Below are 5,657 nucleotides of genomic sequence, written 5' to 3' on the forward strand. Positions count from 1 at the left end.
ATATCTGAGGATTTAATAAGGAGCAAGTCACCCAAAGCAGAAATTCTATGACCTTAAATCAAAATGTTACACTATTTTGAGATGTTAAAAATACAATTCTACTTATTTATTCTCTATCTATATCCAATTGAGTATGTTCCTTTAAAGTATTCAATGATTCCAACAGCCTTGCCATTTATGGCATTAGAAATTTCTGTTTGTTCATCTGTCACGGATCAACCAATATGCATATTGACATGAACATTAAATCATATAATTCTCACAATGACCTTGAGAGTGAGAAATTAGTAATTCTGATTCTTACGTAAGAAAATGGATACAGAGAAGCTAAGTGATTTGCTAGTGTCACACAGCTGGTGGATGGGAGGGCATTGATTTGAATCTGGCCTCCTTCTTCAGCTTCCTCATTTTCCAAAGAAGTTACCTGGAGCCTAGGATGTTAAATCTCACTCCCCTGATGAGTGAGAAAGCCAAGTTCAATGCTTTGATCAGATGACTTGCTGCCATGGAAGAGTAATTTCTAGAGTAATTTGCAATACTACCTCTGTCATATATCGGAGCAGATTTGAATCCAGGAGCTGTAAGTGTGGTTTGTCTGCTACTGTTGCTATCTGGAAAACAGAAACCAATTTTATCCATCTTAAGCAGAAAAACAAGGATTTTGTTAGAGTGAGAAGTAACTTTCAAGTAACTGGTAGGCCATTTTGCAGTTGATCTTAAGAAGTTAATTAATGAAGAAGGAAACCTATTAAAAGTATTTGAGGGCTTCCCTGGTGGCGCAGTGGTTGAGCGTCCGCCTGTCGATGCAGGGGACATGGGTTCGTGCCCCGGTCCGGGAAGATCCCACATGCCGCGGAGCGGCTGGGCCTGTGAGCCATGGCCGCTGAGCCTGCGCGTCCGGAGCCTGTGCTCCACAACGGGAGAGGCCACAGCAGTGAGAGGCCCGCGTACCGCAAGAAAAAAAAAAAAAAAAGTAATTGAAAGAAAATATGCTTAGGCAAAAACTGATTAGTATCCCCTTTTAATTTAAATTAATTATCTTTTTAGAATATCTGAATATTTATACTCTTTATCCCTTTCTTTTTCTTTCTTTCTTTCTTTCTTTCTTTCTTTCTTTCTTTCTTTCTTTCTTTCTTTCTTTCTTTCTTTCTTTCTTTCTTTCCTTCCTTCCTCCCTTCCTTTCCTTCTTTCTTTTCTTCCAGTTTTATTGAGATATAATTGGCATGGAGCACTGTATAAGCTTAAGATGTACAGCATAATGATTTGATTTACATTCCCCATGAACTGATTATCACAATAAGTTTAGTAAGCATTCATCATTTCATATAGATACATTAAAGAAGTAGAAAAAAAATGATAAGAAATCTTAGGATTTACCCTCTTAACTTCCATAAATAACATACAGGAGTTTTAATTATTTTTAACATTTACATTACATCCCTAGTACTGGAAGTTTGTAGTACCTTTAGCTGCCCTCATCCAACTCTCCTCCCCCCTTCCCCCTGCTCCTGGTAACCACAAATCTGATCTCTTTTTCTATGAATTTGTTTGTTTTTGGAGTATAATTGACCTACAACACTATGTTATTTTCTGTTACAGGATATAGTAAATGTTTTCTATATATTTTGAAATGATCACCATGATAAGTCTAGTTACGATATGTCACCAAAAAGATATTATCAATACTTAGTTATTGACTATGTTCCCCACACTGTACACTTTATACCAGTGATTCATTTATTTTGCAACTGGAAGTTTGCATTTATTACATTCTTAATGTGATTGGTCTTGTATTTTGTTTCCTCCTCAGTTTTCCTTTATGCACTTCTGAAATGCTTATGTGTTAAGGGACAGATAAATTATGACATAAAAAAGAGGATAGAATCTTAAACATCTCATATCGAGTTTTTAATTTAGTATCATACCAATACAATTTTATGTATTCTGAATTAGCTAAGGAAATCATTGTTTCCCCTCAAGTTCCTGATGACCTGTCTGAAAATGTTCATTTTTTCTTAACATGGAAAATATTTGACCCCCAAACACATTTTATTTTCCACATATATTATCTCTCTGAAAAAAAATACTTTATTTTCAATATCCAGAAAAGTATAAATAAACATCAAAAGATAAACTGAACACTTGGATCCCCCGCCTAGGTTAGAAATACAGCATTACCAATATAGTCGAAACCGGTCTTGGGCATTTCTGTCCTATCACATTTATTTTCTTTCTTCTTCTCCAGACAAAACTTCTGTCCTGCATTTGATGATTATTAGTCGCATGGATTAATATGTACTTTTATGTTGTGTGTATCTAGTGAAATCTATTAAAATTATTGTCCAAAATGTTCTAATAAATGTATCTTCTCATCCCAGTGTCTAAGAATATTATACACTGAAATCGAGCAGGACCCTGTGGGGCTCCTTGGCACAGAAGCCTTTCAGTGTCCCTGTTTCTTGTAGGAAACAGACTCCAGCCTCCATGACCTTCCCTGGGTTTCAAAGGGCAGATTCGAACAGCTGCTAGTCTGAGAAGGGAGGGGATGCAGAGACAAGGGAAGAGCAGCCAAGAAACCACCTGAGGCAAGATTAAAGGAACCAGAGAAACTCATCAAGATTAGGAGACCACCTGAGGCAAGATTAAAGAAGTGCAGGCTGTGCATACCCTCAGCCTTGAACTATTGCTATAAAAATTCCTCACCAATTCCTCCCGCGGTTGGGACACACTGTTTATCAGGGGCATGAGCCTGCTGTGTCCCTCTTTGCCTGGCAAAGCAACAAAGCTATTCTTTTTGATTTCACCCAAAACTCTGTCTCTGAATACGATTCTGCACCGGTGCACAGAGGCCGAGCTTTTGGCAATATCACCGCAACCTCACCTGGACCTGATATGAACAGATACTTTGTCAATATGAATGATCTAAAACAGGATCTAGGGGCTTCCCTGGTGGCGCAGTAGTTGAGAGTCCGCCTGCCGATGCAGAGGACACGGGTTCGTGCCCCGGTCTGGGAAGATCCCGCATGCCGCGGCTAGGCCCGTGAGCCATGGCCGCTGAGCCTGCGCGTCCGGCGCCTGGGCTCAGCAACGGGAGAGACCACAACAGTGAGAGGCCCGCGTACCGCAAAAAAAAAAAAAAAAAAAATAGTGGGGTCCTGCATATTTTTATATGTTTATTAGCCACACATGTTTCTCTCCATCTCAATTGTTAATTTATATTTTTGGCATTTTCTCATGTAAATTTTAAGCTATCTTTGTAGAAATCTAAAAGAAATATATTTGTAATACTAATCGTTATTGTATATACTGTAGATCCTTCTTCAAGGCTATGACTTTTCATTTCTTCATGATGGTTTTAGATAAACAAGTTTTTTGTTGTTGTTTATTAATTAGATTTTACTTTTTTCTTTCAACTTTAATAAAATTAAATATATCAGTTGGTTCTTGTGTTCTTTTGTATCTGTTTTAAAAGTTCATTCTATACCCAAAGGTAATGATTATATCCTAAAATATTTTCTTCTAAAGAGTTTTAAGTGTTGCTCTTCATATTTGAGGCTTTGATGAACACAAAGTTGACTGGTATAATAGTGAGAGAGAGTGTGAAGGGGAAGACTAAATATAAATGTTTAGGGAATTCCTGGTGGTCCAGTGGTTAGGATTCTGCACTTTCACTGCTGAGGGCGTGGGCTCAATCCCTGGCCAAGGAACTAAAATCCCACAAGCCACAAGGCATGGCCAAAAATACATAAATAAAAATTTTAAAAATAAATAAATATAACTTTTTCTTCCCCATGTAAATATCCAATGACCCCAGCATCATTTGTTGTAGAGACCATCACTTTAGAGTAATTGCAATACCACCTCTGTCATATACCAAGTTCCTTCTTATGTGTAGGTCTGTTTCAGTGCCCTTCATTCTTTTCTATTGGCTGGATTCTTTTCACATACATTTTAATTTTCCTATCAAGTGATATCTATTCAGGTATATTTTCTTCCTAATTTTATCCATATGCAATTTTATTCTCCTTTATAAATATTTCATATCATTTTTGTATGGTGAGTCGACATAGTAATCTCCATTTTTATTTTATGATCCTGTTTTCTGACTGTTAGATTTTGCATTTTGATTTTAATTTTTACTCACATTTTATGAGATCATTGACTTTTTGATTGTTACTTTTATGCTGACAAATCCAGACTGTTCATGATTTAGATTACAAATGTTCCTCCTGATAGCCTGTAGCCCGGTATCAATTCCAATTATTTAAATTAATTTAATTAAAAATAAAATTAAAATCCTTTTCTATCGAAAATAATTAGCATACTCCAAAGACTCTACTCTCGATTATTCTCAATATTTTAGAAGGTTGGAAATTAATGGCAATTAGACATGCTGTAAAGTTTAAACATTTACAATAAATTAGATAACATCATTGCAGCAAAAGGCAGTCTAACTGAGATAAAGTGTTAATTATCTCCAAAGAGTTAGAATAGCATTTTTATGATAACCATTTGCATTTAAAGAAAATAATTGAATTTTTATCAACCATCTTCTGAATTAAAGAGAAAACTATCGTTTAAAAATTATCATGGCACTACTAGTAATTCTGATAATCTTCTTATCCCCTGAGATATTTTTAAAGGCACAGAAAAATAAAATAATTTTTTCAGATATGTTTCTCTGGTGCCATTGAAACTGATTATAACGGAAAAAATAGGTTTATAAATGTTCAGTTTGTGTACATGGTATTATGGGAGAAATTTGAAGAAAAAAAATACCTTAGCTACGTCTCTAGTACTCGCGAAGTTTATAATCTGAGTGGGGAATCAAAACTACGAAATATAAAAAAATGAATAACCAGAAGAGAGGTTATGTGGAGTATTGAGGTATTTGAGGTGTGGCAAAGAAATATATGCCATGCAAGACCAAGTCATGAGGCAATAAGTAACTGAAAAGAGCAGGCTTGTGGTTCACCAAGTGAATCTGGATGAGAACACTGGGAATCTGCATAGAATGGAAACGGAAAAAATATTTATTGAACATCTAGCATAGGTTTAGCATTGTGCTCAGAGTTTGCTACCTTATTTAATCCTCACAATGCTGTGAGGTCAACGTTTTTGTTTCTCACAATTTTTAAATGAGAAAACTGTTACTGATAAAGCTTAAATAACTTGCCCAAGACGGTGGAGTCAGGATTTGTATTCATATTGCTGCGATTCCAAAGACAACTCTTAAAATAAAACATGGGAAACAAAGTCCTAAAGACCTTAATAAACCATTCTATTAATCTTTCTAAACAACCTATCTAACCATCTAAATAATCTGTATTTCTGATTTTCCCATTTGGAAAGGAGCATGTTTAGCTGGGACCTGCAATCTATTTTATCCCTAACGAATCTGGGTAAGGAAGAATAAGATTACCTCAACAATCCCCTTGTAAATTGCAAGTAACAAGTGTCCATACAAACATACCGATGGACTTTACTAGCGAGTCCTTATCTATGAAATGGTTTTAGTGTCATGTACCAGGTCCATCCTGATTGTTAAATTCAATAAATGAAACCAAAATGCATGGCTTTATAGAGCATAAACATATGACATAAGCTATGCAAGTGTTTGAGTATACATGAAGGAGGTTTTATAATCAAACTAGCCC

This window comes from Grampus griseus (assembly GCF_964374135.1).
Source record: "Grampus griseus genome assembly, chromosome: 7".
In the NCBI taxonomy this organism is placed as follows: Eukaryota; Metazoa; Chordata; class Mammalia; order Artiodactyla; family Delphinidae; genus Grampus; species Grampus griseus.